Raw genomic sequence first — 17,525 nt, forward strand, 5'->3', positions numbered from 1 at the left:
TGACCATGATATAAAAAATGAGAAGTTAGCAGCAGATAGCTAGAAACAAATTAAAAAAAAACACGCACACCCCAAACCCAGTATCTATACATTAAAACTCTCTTCCAAATAACTCTGTAATTCAGGGGTGGGGATGTCCAGCCTGCAGGCCATACAAGGCCCAGGAAATCATTGGGTCTGGCCCTGCCAAGGCATTAGGGGTGAATTAATTAAATGCTTGACCGAATATAACACGCTAATTTTTAAGTTGACAATTTGGTATGGCCTAAATGAAACAATAAAAGAAAATGAAGACTTAAAGATAAAACAAGTATCATATAAGTCAACAATGAGGAGGCAGCTTCAATTATTTGGGAAATCTGCTCCCTGTAATCGGACAAAAAAGTTAAGATTTGAAACAGACTAAGTCACACAATAAGGATAAATTAAGCCCACACAATTTTGAATAGAAAATGAGTACAGATGACTAAGAAGAACAAAAACTAATTTTAGCCTGCCCCTAAAAGACAATGAAGTAATAGATTGGAAGGCCCTTTAAAAAATCTAAAATATAAACTGACATTAAAAGCAATAACAGTAAACTTGATTTTATAGAAATTTTGTATCTAGTAATCCCAATTATCTTGAACACAATTTAGAGCCAGTGAATAAGTGAGACTGAAAAAAAACACACAAAATCTCTGTCCAATCAAATCAATGGATACTGTTAAATCATCCTATATAATAAAAGGCTAATATACAAATTGTCCCCTCGACTGTGAGTTCAAGCAGGGGGTGGGGACGGCCAACCGCCTGCAGCCCCTCCCCCCAGCTGGCCCCGCCCCCGATCAGCCCCCCTACCCCCCTCCCAATCAGGGGCAGGGCTGGCCCACCAACTGCCCACCACACAGTACAATCTTTCAGTTCTGCAATCCAGACTATCTGAGCATCCTAAAAGCGTTTAATCACTGACTAAAAGCTTTCATTTTAGAAATAATATTAGCTGTTGTTATACAGTTTTATAGTCCACAGCAGGCATAATAGAAGGAGGGAGTGACAATGTCAACAAGGAACAGCTAACATCAAGGAGAAAACACCAAAAATCACTGATATAAATCAGTAAAAATCATGGAATTCTGCTATCCCCACCATCTTAAAAAAATCATGACAACTATTGCTATTTAGTTTAGGATAAATCGGAAACCTCAATAACCTTGGTAAGGTTAATATCTCTAGGCATGCACTCCATCACATGGAAGGTAGGCAAAACAACAGTGTAAACTGTATAGAATTGTTTTAAAACTAAATTAGGTAACATAAGTGCCTTGCATAGCGTTACTGCCCAATAAATGTTAGCTATTATTATTATTTCATAATAAGTGAAATTACAGGCTACCTATTATTTGAAGGTAGAAAAATAAAATGCATGTGTACAGACTCTTCCATTTAAAATAGTTAAAACAGTTTGCTACTGAAAGACTTAAAAGATTTTTTGAAAAATTCACTTTTACAATATCCTTCCTCTGTTAAGTGGGGTAGTTAATTATATTCTTACTAGAGGGCTGGTGCACAAGATTTGTGCACTTGTGGGGAGTTCCGTCAGCCTGTGCACCCTCTCGCAGTCGGGGAGCCCTCGGGGGATGGCCAACTGACGGCTTAGGCCCGCTCTCCAGGGCAGTTGGACTTCCTTAGTGCTGCCGCGGAGGTGAGAGAGGCTCCCGCCACCATCACTGTGCTCGCCAGCTGTGAGCCTGGCTTCTGGCTGAGTTGCACTCCCCCTATGGAAACACACTGACCACCAGGGGACAGCTTCTGCATTGAGCGTCTGCCCCTGGTGGTCAGTGCACGTCATAGCAACCGGTTGTTCCACCATTCGATTTGCATATTAGCCTTTTATTATATAGGATAAGGCAAATTTGTATGACCCCTCAAGAAATCACATTATGAATTCTAAGTTAACTTACAAATGTTTAGGTAACAATAATTGTGCTTTTTGCTGTGTTATTGAGTGAATCTCTTAATCATGTACTGGCTTTTGTTCATCCTACTCACATCAGATTATTATTTAAAGTACTAGATGGCCTTTAATAATAAAAACACATTCATGAAGTTTTCTACTATGTGCCAAATGCTGTAGAAGACTGGGACCACAGAGAATTACCCTCAGGGAGCCTAGAGACTACGATCAATATAAAAAATCCTAGGCACAGTAACTCTTATACTGTTATCTACATTTTTGTATTATTAGGTAATCCTTATGGTCTAGGTAGTATTTTCTCTGTTATCTAGATGAAGAGCAGAGACACAGAAAGCAGAAAAGAAATAAGAAACAAAGAAGAAACAGTTAAGTATCACTAAATATGCCAAGTGTTATGGAAAATATACAGTATTTTGAAAACACAGAAATAATTTTGCCTAAAACTAGGAAATTAGAAAATGCTTATGTGTTTTTACTTTAAAACCCAAGTAAAAATTCTACAAAGTATAACTACAGGTATTAAAAATTGTCAGAAAAATATTTATCAAAATACTTATAGACATTATTTCTGGATAATGAGATTCTAGGTGATTTTAACTCTCTTAACTTTGCTTCTTTTTAATCAACTTGGAGTACTTTAATAATTTAAAATGTAAGTTAGAAAAAATATTTAAATTAGATATTAATGTTCATCTAACTAATTGTCAAACTTTGAAGTGCTAATACTTAGTGCATTCAAATATGGTATGCAATCAGCACTCTTGATTTGCTAACGGGTGTGTACATCAGCACAACTTTTCTGGAAAGCTTTTTGGCATCAAAAACCTTAAAGCAGTGGTTCTCAACCTTCCTAATGCCGCGACCCTTTAATACAGTTCCTCATGTTGTGGTGACCCCCAATTTCATTGTTACAAATTGAACATCATTAAAGCATAGTGATTAATCACAAAAACAATATGTAATTATATATGTGTTTTCCGATGGTCTTAGGCGACCCCTGTGAAAGGGTCGTTCGACCCCCAAAGGGGTCGCGACCCACAGGTTGAGAACCGCTGCCTTAAAGCATACTTATAATCTTGGATGATTACTTCTAGGAATCCATCCTAAGAACATAGATAGAGAAAAAAATTATTTTACTGGGATAGTCAACTTAAGCATTATGATATTAAAATTCTGGCAAAAGAAACCCAAATGTTTAACTGAAACAGGAGAATGATTAAATAAAATGACAGGTTCTCAGGAAGAAAATATTTGCAATATTCTTAACATACACAAAGAAAATCCTTTGTGTACATTACAAAGGGAAGGGAAGGGGGATACAAAGCTCTATAAAAAGTATTAATTTCAGTGATAGAAGAAAAAGATGTATCTTTTAAGAACCAAACTCCCAAGGAAGATAATTCCATTATGTATTTTAAACCTCACAATAACAGACACATTAATTAACATGTACTAAGTTCCAGAAACCTTAATATTTGACTAAAACAGACTCAGCCTGTGTTGGAACTCTCGCTAGGCCATTAATGTGAGGCCCATTAAGTTACTTAACCACATTGTGGTTTGGTTTCCTCATCAGAAAAAAAAAAGAGTAATGAAATAGTTTTTCGTAGGAGTGTAGTAAGTATTAAACGCATTAATACAGGTGGAGCACTTAGAACAATGCGCGGCAGAATAAGTTATCCATCTTAAACTACAATGGAGTCAACTGAGATCTAAGCTGAGGCCTGAATAACGAGGCTGAGGTCAGGGTAGCCAGGGAAAATGTCCACGGCAAGCAGGGAGACCTTGGGATTTTCTTCTTATTCCCTATACGATATGATAATTTCCTTAAAGGCAGAATGCTTTGACTGTTCAGAATGTGCTTCTGGGCTTTGCTCTAGGCTAGTTCACTGTGCATAAGAATTACTGTCAGTGTTGTGACATAAAATCATACATACTAAGCTTTATGGTGATTATACTCTATTTTCATCTTTAATACAGTAAAACAATCCTCTTGTCAAATAGAAAAATTAAAGAGAAAATCATACTGAATGAAAAAGTGAATATATTTTGGGATGAAACAGATTTTAAAAAAAACACAAAAAACACATTCTCAAGTGTTGGTTATTTCCCTGAACTGTCAATAGTGAAACAGCAACGATTATAACATGTTTTTGATGAATCTCACATTATAGCTTTTTAACACATGAGACTTTACATGTTGTAGGTCCATGAGGCATATTAACACGTACACAAGAAGAGCCTGGCTGGAGTGGCTCAGTGGTTGAGTGCAGACCTGCGAACCAGGAGGTCAGGGTTTGAGTCCCGGTCAGGGCATGTGCCAGGGTTGAGGGCTTGAGCCCCCATGTGGGGTGTGCAGAAGGCAGCCAACCAATGATTCTTTCATCATTGATGTTTCTATCTCTCTCTCCCTCTTCCTTCCTCTCTGAAATCAATACAAATATATTTTTAAAAAACCACGAAGATTTTTTAGAAAATCTGATATATTTGAGATCCAACCCTAGAATCAATATTTTTTATTTAAATTTGGAATCGTGATTTAATAAAGTCTTCTTTACTGACCTTGTTACTTAATATTTCTCTTTTCAAGCACTATTCCCTCCCCCCCGCCCAAACTATCGTCACCACCTTCATCACCCATTACTCCCATCTTAATGCTCTGGACACACAGGCCACCCATTCCCTGCTTCCCTGCCAAGGTCCCCTGACTCACAGCACATATTCATTTAGAAATGATTCCTACCCAGCCCTACCTACAGGCAAACCTCATTTTATTGTGCTTCTCACAAATGTTGCATTTTTGTTTTGTTTTACAAATTGAAAGCAAGACCCTCCGCTAGCAAAAGGATTCCTTTATTGTAGTAGTCTAGAAAGGAACCTGCAATATCTCCAAGGTATGCAAAGGTAGGTACTAGCATACTAGCATCCTACCTCTGAGGCCTGGAACGCAGCCTTCCCCAGGACCTGCATTTACTTCTTCTCTCCTGTCACAGAGAACATTTGATGTGGCATTGTGTTCTGTTCATAATCTCCTTTTACAGGTCAGGGGCCTTACATAGCACAGAGACTTGATACTAAATAGTTATTTGCAGAGGGAATAGTTTATCAGTCTCAAAAGAACAATGACTGCAGATTAGTGTACAACCCTAGATTCTAACACCCAAAGAATAAAAACCCCACTTCACAACTTGTTTCTTTAAAACTGCAATCAAACCAGAATCAAAGTAAAATTCTTCTGGATTTGCGTACAAGAACAACGAAAAACATCAAAGATATAAAATGGCATAAAAAGCTATAAAATGATAGCAACACGTTTACATCTGTTATAGAAAATAAAATTAAACGTAGAAACCATTGTGGGCTGCTAGGATGAAATTTTTTTTAAAAAATACAATTTTCATTAAACACTTGGGGTCCAATTTGGCAGATGTAATCCATGAAAGCATAGCTCCAGAGAAGCCATTCATATAAAGTGGGGTATCTTTATTAGTCTGTTAATTAAAACAAAAACGTAGTAAAAGGAAGTGACTAGTAAAAACTCTCATCAGTGGAAAAAAAAACAAAACAAAAAAACAAACTCTCATCAGTGTACACACTCCAAGCTTCTGTTTCCTATCCTTTAATATTTTCCATTATAATAAAATAGTTTCACTAGACTTTCATTATAAAATGCAGGCTAGAAAATACTGGCTTCTTTTTTGCTGTTGTTTTGTTTAAAAGTTTGTTTTATTTTGCTTACAGTATTAAGTACTTCTGTGATGACCAGATGCTAGAGGCAGAATTGTAACTTACTTTGAAAAGTAAAACCCGTTCTTAAATTAAGTAAAAACACTCAATTAAACATTCTGAATTATAGACAGTTACTGGACCATTCTGATGTTTGTAGGGTATCTTCTAGTAGACAGATTTAGGTAACTTAAAATAAGAATGCCAAATGGAAAGAAAACAGATGAAATGAGAGGCCAAGTCTGAAATAAGCCTCTTCTTCAATGATCAAAATAAGATAATTTCACAAATATTTGGTTCCACTATTTTTATATTCAAATACTAAATAACACCAATATTAAAAATTACTACCAAAGTTAACTGTATGTGTAAGTGACCAAGGGATGTCATACCCACTGAACCCTATATATATTGAGCTTAAAAAGATAAAACATACATTGTGACTTCTTGTGGTTTTTGGAAAGTCTAAAAAATATGTTTGAGGTCCTTCCACTGTTTTCCATTCGAAAAATATGATGAAGTGAAGAAATGAAGAACTTCTCCAAATTCCTAAATGTAGAGTACTTAGCCCGAAGTATCTTTGCATCCATTCTAAGATGATTAAAAAAAAAAAAAAAAAGGATCTGAATCCAGGAGGGCCTCGTGGGCCTGGGGATATTCCAGCCCGGTTTTGCAACCAATAGGAAAACTCCCCCTAAATCCGAATTAGCATTTCGCCTCTTTATCACAATGCACGGGGCACAAATCAGGATTGTTATTGGTCACCCGAAAGGCCAGGAACCCAGGTCGAGGGAGGCTGTGTTTTAAGGAACCTAAAAGGGGTGACGGATGAGAGAGTTTAGGGAGGACAAGTGGGATTCACGTCTTGGAGTTATGTTTGCACCACGTCTTTGTACGGAGTTCATACGAGAACCGGCGCAGCTAAAATGAGCGCTGGGGGAAATGGGGATTCGCTGCACTGGAGCGAGGGCAGCAGGAGGGTCGCGAGGGGCCGGGACGGGGGTTTCGTTGGGCGGCCCGGGCGCGGGGGCCGTTTGGGTGCGGGATGGATGGATCATAAGGCGACCGGCTGGGGCCGGGGGTGTCGGATGCCTCACCCACGAGCGCGCGGGGCTGAGCCGCGGCGCCGGGCTGCGGTCCGTTTCCACGGGGCGCCGCTCGCCTCCACGTTCGGCGGCCGAGCCCGGGGCGGCGGGAGTGGACGGGGCCCTAGGCCGCGGGCGGAGACCGGCGTCCCTCGCCCCAGATCCCGCGGGGGGCGCTGCCGGCGGGAGGATGCGCTCGGCTTCTCCCTCGCCTAGCCCGGACCCGGGCCCGCGGGCTGGGGGCCGGGGCCCGCGGAGCTCCTGACTCCACCTCCGGGCGTCCGCCCCGCTGGGCCTGAGCTCGCCGGCGCCGCCGCTCCCGCCCGTCCGCCCCCCGTTCCCCCGGGCAGCTCGCCGCCGCGGCCCTCCACCCCTTCCCGAGGGACTAACCTGGGGACCGCTACCCGGAGGGCCGACCGCGCGAGAGGCGGCGACGGGTGCGGGGCCGCAGCGACAGCGGCGCCCTCGGCCCGCTCCGCGCTCCCCCGGCCCGGCCCGCGCCCTCCGGTGGCACAACTCCCCGCACGCGCGCGCGGCCCGGCCGCGTTGCCCAACCTACTTGCAGCGTCTTCTCCGCGGCCATCACAGCACGTCCCGGACGAGGGCAGCCCGGGGCCTCGGGCGGCCGCTCTCGCCTCGGCCCTGGGCCGCCGCGGCCGCCGCTAGGGCGCGGGGCGAGCGGGAGGCGCCCCCATGGCCGCCGGAACGCCGGCCCCTCGCCGGCCCGGCCCCGGCGCGCGCTGCTCCGCGGGCCGCACGCTCCGGCTCCCCGCCCGCCTGCTCGCTCCGCGACCTCCCGCCCGCAGCCGCCGCCGCCGCCGCCGCGCCGCTTCCTCCTCCCCTTCCCTCGGTTCCTTCTCCCCGGGAGCCGAGGCTGCAAACCAGCACCTGCTGCTGGAGATCACCGAGAACTGAAACAGGAAACCCCGGGCCGAGGGGAAAACCCGGGAGGCGTGGAGAGGGTGCGGGGAGCTGCTGGAACCTGCAGGCTCGACCCGGCGCCGGGGCTGCCCGCCGTTCGTCCCCGGCCTCCGCCCCCCGCCCCCCGCCCCCCGCGCCCCTTCCCTCGCCGGCCCGGCCCGGGGTCCCCACCTCCCCCCTCCCCCGCTGCCCGCTGCCCGCTGCCCGCTCCCGGCCGGGTCCGGGAGGGCGCCCGTCCGCCCGGCGGCACCGTCACCCCGCGAGAGCACGCATCACCCCCGGGCAGCCCAGGAAAGCGGGAGTCTGACTTCTTAGGGCAAGTTCCCCGTGGCCGTTCGCTTCGTATCCGTAAACCCGTAACGAGGAAAACCCGCGGCCATCATTAGCCAGACCCGTAAGGGAATTTAAACACACGAAGCTGTTGGGATTTCTTCCAGGGCAAGCACTTCACTCAGCAAGGAAGCCGGCCTGGTTGGAAATGGCAATCTGTCGACATCGAGGTTAAACCTGGGATCAACCCAGATCTCTGTCGGGAGGTTGGGAGGGGACAGCCTGCGACACGGGCGTGGGCTCCTGGGCCTGAGTGTGAACAGCCACGGGAACAACTTTTGTGACTTGCACAACATCCCGCACCACCGAGGTCAGCATTTCGGAAATGCTCAAATACTCGAATTCACCGGCCCGTGGGATGGTCACCAGGCGCCCCACTGCTAGCCTCGGCAGGATGCAGCAGCTCTTTAGAGTGAAAGGGAAGGGAACCTATGTGGATTGCGCCCCTACTGTGTGCCACACACTAGGTAGCCTGGTCTAACTGCATTTTCTCATTTAAGGTTCACCACAGCCATGTGGTGTGATCCCCTTTACCAGTCAGAAAATTGAGGTTGGAAGAATTTCCCCACGTTACACAGCTCGCATATGAAGGACTGGGATCTGTTTGCATCCAGAGCATATATTTGTTTCACTGGAACAGAGTTCATGCCTTTGATAACACTTTCTCACCTTCAATAGAATTATTTCTTGCCTCTCTGAATTGTTTGCAATGGGGCATCTGTGGTTTAAGCCTGGAATTGTTGGATTTGCTTGGACTACTTAATCGTAGTGATGTCCACAATGCTTATTGTGGCTCAGACTTTATATTTTCTAGTTTAATGTTCTCTTTCTCTCCCTTTAGGAGAAAATAAATCTGCCTCCATGGCTTCCGGGAGCAGCACAGACGTCCTTGCCTGTTGGCTGGCATCTGTTGCTCCTTAGCTATTGATGATGGGGCCCCAGCTGAGAGGGCTACCACTGGCTGGTGTCGGTGGGCATCCCAACACCTCTGAGATGAGAGGGGAGCATCTCCCTGCGCCTGCTTTCCACTCCAGTAGGCCAGTCTTGGGGCGCAGTAGGTGAAAGAGCTGGCTCCTAGACTTCTTTCTGAGCACACGAAAGCCCTCCAGTCCACATTTTTAGTACCATCTGTAAGACCCTTAGGAAGTCTGGCAGCCTGCTCTCGACAGCCATGTTCCTTGTTTTTATTGCCAGGAAGGGAAGCTTGCTTTGGAATAGCATCTCCTATTACTGAGCCAAACCCTCAAAAGTCTCTTGAGCAGCACTAGGGATCAGCTTAGAAAGCCTACGTGGCTGACAGCCGTAAGTGATGGCATCATTGCATGATCTTTTAAAAGCCAGGGAGTTCCCCTACTCCACAATATCCACTCCTGCGATCGACCTTATTTCCCTCAACAGACTCAACTAAATTCCACTCAATATCGACTCAGCATGGCTATAGACCCGTGGTCGGCAAACTGCGGCTCGCGAGCCACATGCGGCTCTTTGGCCCCTTGAGTGTGGCTCTTCCTAAGCCTTAGGAGTACCCTAATTAAGTTAATAACAATGTACCTACCTATATAGTTTAAGTTTAAAAAATCTGGCTCTCAAAAGAAATTTCAATCATTGTACTGTTGCTATTTGGCTCTGTTGACTAATGAGTTTGAGACCAAGGCACTGTATTAGGTCCTTTGGAGGTAAGAGACTGGGTAATTATTATAACTGCTAACATTTAGTGAGTGCCTACCATGTTCCAGGCACTATTCTAAGCACTTTGCACGTGTTCTCTCATACAATTCCCACAAAACCCCTATGAGAGAATAGCTATCATGATTTCCATTTTATAGATGAAAAAAAAAAAATCCAGACCAAAAATACAGTCAGTCAGTAACAATACAAGGATTGACATGTAGGCAGTCTGACTCTAGAATCAGGAACCTTCTGTGAATAAGGGACGGCCCTTTATTACCTTCCTCTGCAGTTGGGGAGACGAAAACAGGAACATTAAAAGAAAACAAGGTAATTTACAAGTGTTCAATGCGTGTCTGGGTAATACATGCAATGAACATTCAGAGGAATCTCTTTAGGTTGGAGTGGTTGGGGAGTCTGCATAGAAGGTGACTCTGAGTTTCAAAAAGGGGCGTGTAAGCTGGAAAACGTTGAGGAATAATGTTGTGCTAAGCAGAGAGTACAAGGAAGGGAGTATCAGTGGAACGGCATGAAGAAAGAGAGAGGGTCAGGGAAAACTGAAGATCACCCTTTCAATGTCGAATAGCAAAACCTCAAAACATGGCCAATCTGTATTTGAGTTATGAAGTCTAGTCTGGATCTTGAGCTGTCACTGAATTGCCCATAATTTAAAACTTGGAGTGGCTGTGACTCCATAACAGGCAAAACCATGAGCAGCCTCACGGGTTGAAAGCAAATGCTTTGGAAAGGACAGGTTGGAGGGAACATGATCGCAAGGGCGGCACTTCTTTCTAAACTATAGCTTCTGGGTAGACAACCACAAACCTCGATTCATTTTTGGACCTTAAAAGACAGAGTTTCAGGTGCCCAGCACATCTCATCTGGCTGCCTCAACCTGGAACTTCTAATTGCCCAGCCACCTTACCTATGACCTTAAGGAACAGTAGGTCACCCTCAGGTTCAAAACTGGTACCCACCCCAGCATCTACTTCCACCTCAATCCAGAGCTTTTCTAGTGGCATCCTTAGAAGTTTTCTCATAAAAAGTGGGTGAACCCAGTGCCTGCACTTGGGGGTGCAAGATAATCATTTTTCTTGTTCTCCTGCCTCTACCAATTTTGCCAAAACACTTACCGTAGTTGGAACAATGTCAGAAATCCCTTGGGAGCACCTTCATCTCCAGCTCTTTGGCCAGCACTTGATTTCCTCTGAAGAGCTTCACCCACATCGCCGGGTGACTACTGTGGTTTTTCATTCAGTTTCTTGTATGCCTTTCAGAGAAGTTCCAGTTATTCCAACGGTCTGTGAAATGTAAAGTCTCCTTAATATCGTTACCCTAAACAACCATTTCCTAAGCACATGGTCTACATAAGAGAGCTACGAAGGCATAAAACTCATTCTTGACCATGTGCTTCAGTGACTGGGTAGAGTTGCTTTTTAAAACTGAGTTCTTAGGGAAAGGAAACTAAAGGGCACGAGGTATGTGTTGTTGACCAATCCCAGAGCTTCTCTCTTTTGATGAGTTGCCACAAGATTCCAGACTAGCAGCATGACTCCTTTTCAGCACTTGTGGGAGGCCACCAGCGAGCCACAGCAGCAAGGTGTTCAATATGCTGTGCTGGGCAGCCAAGAGCTGGGTTTTCTACCTCAGCCAGACAGCATGGCTGCCCGGCTTTCACCACAGTTGAGCAACAGAGGAATTTTGAGGAAAGAAGCAATAATGGAATGAAAAATGCTCTTAAGGAGGCACTTTGCCATCTTGACAAGGACAACACCTGTCAGGGCAGTTCACCCTGCCCAGAAGTTTTGAAATTTTTATTTCAACACAGAATTTCAGGCATACCTCTGCAAGCACCTATTATTTCAAAAGGAAATTGGTATATAGAATTGCACATGTACAAAATCGAGATAGTTGGAAACAGAATTATAGAATTTCCAGGGTAGAGTGCATTTTACACTAAAAGCTATGTCACAAGAATATTAATTCCAGCTATTTGCAAAGGCAAAAAAATAGAATCAAACTAAATTTCCATTAATAGGAGACTATTTAAATAAATTGTATTACCTTATTACATTAGCATGCCATTTACCTACTTAAAAGAATGAAGTGGCCCATCCGGTGTGGCTCAGTGGCTGAGCATCGACCCATGATCCAGGAGGTCACAGTTCAATCTTCAGTCAGAGCACATGCCTGGTTTGCAAGCTGGATCCCTAGTGGGGGGCATGCAGGAGGCAGCAGATCAATGATTCTCTCTCATCATTGATGCTTCTCTCTCTCTCCCTCTCCCTTCCTCTCTCTGAAATCAATAAAAAACATTATAAAACAAAAACAATGAAGTGGCTTTATGTGTATGGAATAAACTATAAGATCCATTGTTTATGGAAAAATTAATGTGAATAATAGTGTGTATAGTAAGTGACTATGTGAAAGAAAAAGGTTATCTGCATTTGCTTACATCTATATTAAAAACGTAATATGCTAATTAGACCGGACGTCCTTCTACATGACCTTCAGATGAAGCCGGGCTGCGAGGGAAGCCCGGGTCCTGGGTGCCAGAGGGAAGCCGGTGCTGGCAGCTGGGGGAAGGAAGGCCTCCTTTTGCCGGAATTTCGTGCATCAGGCCCCTAGTATGGATATAATATCTCTGGAAGGAGATATAAGAAGCTGGTAATGATAGTTGTCCTGGGATACACAATTGGATGACTAGGAAGGAAAGGTAGAGGAGAGATTCTTTTTACTTTACACCCTTTTATAGCTTTTGAATTTCAAAGTGGGTACTTGCATTAGCTATTCGGAAAATATTTTTGAAGTCTACATTTATTGGTGGTGTGTTACTATTTTTCTTGCCTTTCTACTTGATTCTATAAATAAACAAATATTGGTTTTCTCAAGTAGTGCCAGAGCCACAAAGAAGAGGAAGTGCGGGAGTCCTGTGAGTGGCACGTGTGGAGTCCGGGGCTTCCCAGTGAGAGGAAAGATTCCTATGATCATGTGGAAGGGGAGATCCCATGATTGCTAAAGGATTCCCAGCCAGCATTAGTGGGGTTAGTCACTGATTTTACAACTTAATTGTCGAAAGTTTCAAACACAGATTCTAAAAGATTTTTGATGGGGACTGCTTTAACCAAGGGGAACATTTAGGGAAGTTCTCATTAGCTGATAGGAGAGAAGTTCATATCAACTTCAGGTGTCACAGAAGGTCAGCAGTAGGCATGGGGCAGAAGGAGCATTTTTTCCATAATGCTCATGACTTAGAATTATGTTCGCTTGTTTATTTTATCGTGTTTCCATACATCAAAAATGTAAGCTCCACGAAGGCAGGAGCGTTGTCTGTCTGGCTCCCCGCAGCATCCTCAGTTCTCCTTGCCTGGCACATGGAAGGCACTCAGGTTGGTCCCAGACTCTAGGACCACAGCATCCAGTAACTCTCCAGCTTCTGGCTGCTAGTTAAATATTAATCTGTTGGAAGGTAGTAAAGACATGGCCATGGAAACCAGGATTCAAGACTCCAGTCTCTGAAACAGTGGGCAAAGCAGAATTCAAACCTCAAAGGAACTGGGGAATTAGAAAAATATTTAAGCATGGGGTAGGTAACAAGTCACGGAACCGACTAGCAGAATGAGGTAGGGGCTGGGCTTAAAAAAAGAAAAATAACCAGCCAGCAAACATATTAAAATAAAACAATTCCCCCAAACAAGTAACAAACATCATAACAATAAAATAGAAGAGACAGCCCCATAATTAGGGCTACAGTTTACAGGAAGGGCAGGATTATCATCCGAGCAGGTCTGCTGCTGGTGGTTAGGTTGGGCAAGTCATTGACTTAGCATCTCCGTTGGTTTCAGAGTCTGAGCTAGGACATAGGTAAGTGAGCCTAGTCTGAGAGATTCATCTAGCTAACTTAGCTGGTTTCAAGTACTCACATCCCTGGGAAATTTACACTGTCAGCTATTTTGGTTTGAAGGGGGAAATTCCAGGAGTATTCAGCCAAAGAGCATCCAAGAGTCAGAAATGAAGAGTTCATCCAGGCAGGAAATGATAAGCAGATCTCCATGTGACCCATAAGTGAGAGCTACAGACCTAGGAAGGGAATAATTGACTCTGAAGAGATAAATAGACTGGATCTGAGGACTGTTTCTGGTTTTGGTAGGTCTGATTTTAGATAAACGATTTTTCTTCAGTTTTATCTATTATCTGGTCAGTCCAGAGCACCAAGTGTTAACTTAGGCAGAGGTAGAATCAGACTGTGTCTCAGGGCCTTCAGTTTGATCAAAACATTTACCTTATTTGAAAGAACATTAGTAGTCCCCTAAAATGTGTCTTTAGTCCCCTTGTGACTTCCTCTAGTATTTGAATTTCAGGTGCAGAACCCTGGCTTATTGAGAAGGACTAGGCCATCTGTCTTTTGAATAGTGAACATTTTCTGTCTTTGGCAGTCCCTACTTTTTAATGGAGATTTTGCTAGAGAAATTCAGGAATTTATCATTTTATTTTGGAAAACTACAAGAGGCAGTTAAATGTTCATTAAGCTTTGGCAAGAACAGCTTGTTTACTGAAGACACTGTTCTTACCAAATGTGTGATCACCACTTTCTGTGGTTTGCTTTGCTAAAATATGTGTTTGTGAGGACATTTGAGAGTGTTGGTAGGATTTGGGCCTGTACAACTACTTGTAGTGTCTTGGCGGTCAATTATTTCGCATAAAAGTAGGAACTGTAATTTTCTAAGACTCTTTTATACATGTAGCCCCCCAATACTGAAATTGAGACTCAGATACTTCAGCTATAGGGATCTTGAACAAGGCTTAATGGCGGTGGATTTCACTGGCTTTAGTATCTAGTACCTTTTAGTATTCTAATGTATTATTTTAAATGATAAAAGAATGCATGCTCATTGTAGAAAATTTTTATTGAGTTTATTGGGGTGACATTGGTTGACAAAACCATATAGGTTTCAAATGTTCAACTCAACAAAACATCATCTGCACACTGCACTGGGCCTATCACCCAAAGTAAAGTCTCTCTCAGTCCCCATTTATCTCCCATTTGCCTCCATCCACCTTCCCCCCAGCCCCTTTCCCTCTGGCTATCACCATACTGTTTTCTGTCTATGAGTTATATATATATCCCATCGCCTTTTTTCATCTAGCTCTCCCCAAAACCACCTACCTTCTGATAACTGTCAGTCTGTTCTCTGTTATCTATGTTTCTGTTTCTATTTTGTTTGTTAAATTGCTTTGTTCATTAGATTCCATATATAAGTGAGATCATATGATAATACATGCTCACTGTAGAAAAAACTTAAGGCACAACAAAACATAAGGTTTCAAAAATACAAATGACCGCTCATCCCATCAACCAGAGATAACCACCCTTACAATTTTTTCATTTTCTTCTGTTCTACATCTCTATTCCACTAGCTTCATTGATTTGATTAGATCAAGCGTGTGTTTATTGAATTCCACCACTGGACTTGGAATCCTAAAATAAAAGGCATGGTTCACATCTTAAATAAACCAAATATTTTCCCAGAAAGCTAAGACACACATTTGAAAATAAAAATCTAGAGAAAACACTAAATTAAATATGATCAAGTGCCAAATGTGCCTGAGTTCGGGGCTAACTCAGTCGGCTGTGATACCTAGGACAGGGATCTGAAAATAATTCTCTGTTCTCCTCAGGAATTCATTTATTCAACAGACGTTTACTGAGCACTCACTCTGTGCCATTGTGAGGATGTACCACTACTTCCTAAGGTGAAGTTGGAGGATTCCTAAGCCAAAGCCAGTTACTGCTTCCCTTAGTCTATCTTGGACACTGCCAACTCCTCATCTACCGCCACTCATTGTCCATGAGCCACACTGGCGTTCTTGCTCTCTCTGCTCTCTGGAACACTCTTCCCCAAATATCCACAGGTCTTGCTCCCTAATGTTCTTCAGATTTCTGCTCAAATGCCTCCTTATTACAGAGGCCATCCCTCAACACCTTATGTAGAATATTACACATCACCTCCCTTCACATACATTCTGGTCACTATCCATCTCCTAGCTCTGCTTTTTATTTTTTTTAAGCATTTCTAAAAATGCTACGTCTATATGTTCTTCTGATAAGATGCCTATCTTAATGGGAATTTATTTATCTGAAGATGAAAATTCAGGAAAGTTTATTTCAACAAGGTAGAAGGAGAGAGAACAGGGGTGGCATCACTGTTGGGAGATCTCACGTGGAGCCCAGACAGACAGTAGTTATGGAGGTGAGGCTTGCTTCAGAATTCCCCGGATGGGTCCAACACTGAGACAACGTAATGACAGAGGCCTTAGCTGTCCAGGTACCTGCTGCACATCATAATCAGCCAGAAGCAGGTTATCTAATCAAGTTGATTCCATCATGAACTCTGTTTTCTGCTGCCTTTTGTTACCACTTCTCTCCTGGCTCCTCCTTACCTGTCCCGATCAGTCTCTTTAGGACTTTTCTTCTGTCCACTCCTACAAAGAAATACTTTCTGACCCATTATTTTATGACTCCCCACACTTGTCTGGGGTTTTCTCACCCATTCCTGTGGCATTAACTACTACCTACCTTCGATGTTTGCCAAATCCATATTGGCAGCCCATATCAGCTGGTACTGGGTAGGCATACAATCAAAGCACATTATATTTATTTACTCAAAATAAACTAAAGGCTTTTTGTGGGGGAAGGGAATCCTACTGTATGTCAGCCATTATTGTAGGTGCTGGAGAAGTTTCCTGCTCCAATGGAGCTCATATTATATACAACCAGTATGCAATTCAACAAATACACACACAAACAAAAAACAATTTCACATTCTAGCAGAGGCTCTGAAGGAATAAATTGGAGTTGGGTACTAGCAGGTTTGGGACTGGCTCATGGGTAGGGGTCAGGGAAAGCCTCTTTTGAATCGCATTTGAGTCAAAATGATGCAAAGGAGCCAGCCATGCAAAGCACTTTGCAGGACCTGGCAAGTGAAGGAGTCGTGCTAGCGCAGGTTTGTGGTGCCAGAAATGGAGGTCAAGGAAGAGAATGAGGAGCAGTGGAGCTTAGAGGGAAAGAGCTTGGCGGGAGTGGAGGCTGGTCCTTTAGATAGGTCTTTTGTGCTTGTTTGCCCCAGACCTCATGTCTTCCTTCCCTTTATCGTACCGCTGACTAACCTCTCTTACTTACTTTACCGGCCTGGTTCTTGTCAGTATTTGAGTTTGCGATCCTTCTTTGTCTTTGGTAAAGCACACTGGTGAGTACAGAAAGGCTCTATGCTTTTGTTTACTTCCGGGCTTCTACATAGGCTGCTCGCTCTGCCGGTAACACCTTTCCCTTAATGCTTTGTGAATAAAGGTTCAGCTGAGGCCCTAACTGGTTTGGCTCAGTGGATAGAGCGTTGGCCTGTGGACTCAAGGGTCCCAGGTTCGATTCCGGTCAAGGGCATGTACCTGGGTTGCGGGCACATCCCCGGTGGGGAGTGTGCAGGAGGCAGCTGATCAGTGTTTCTCTCTCATGGATGTTTCTAACTCTCTATCCCTCTCCCTTCCTCTCTGTAAAAAATCAATAAAATATATTAAAAAAAAAAAAAAGATTCAGCTGAGCAATTCACTCCTTTCTAGAAAGCCTTCTCTAATCTCATCTATCTGGGTTAGTTGTCCCTACTCTGTGCTCCCACAGTCGAATGTGATAACCAAGGCACAGAAAAGTTGAGTAACTTCCCTCAGATCATTGAACCCAGACAGTTCAGCCCGCCCTCTTTACCATTGTGCTAGTCCCTGTCTCAGAAAGCTGCTGGGAGAACGACAGGGGATGATGCATGCAAAGCGTTTAACACAAGCCCTGA

This window comes from Myotis nattereri (assembly GCF_964212035.1).
Source record: "Myotis nattereri genome assembly, chromosome: 9".
Lineage (NCBI taxonomy): Eukaryota > Metazoa > Chordata > Mammalia > Chiroptera > Vespertilionidae > Myotis > Myotis nattereri.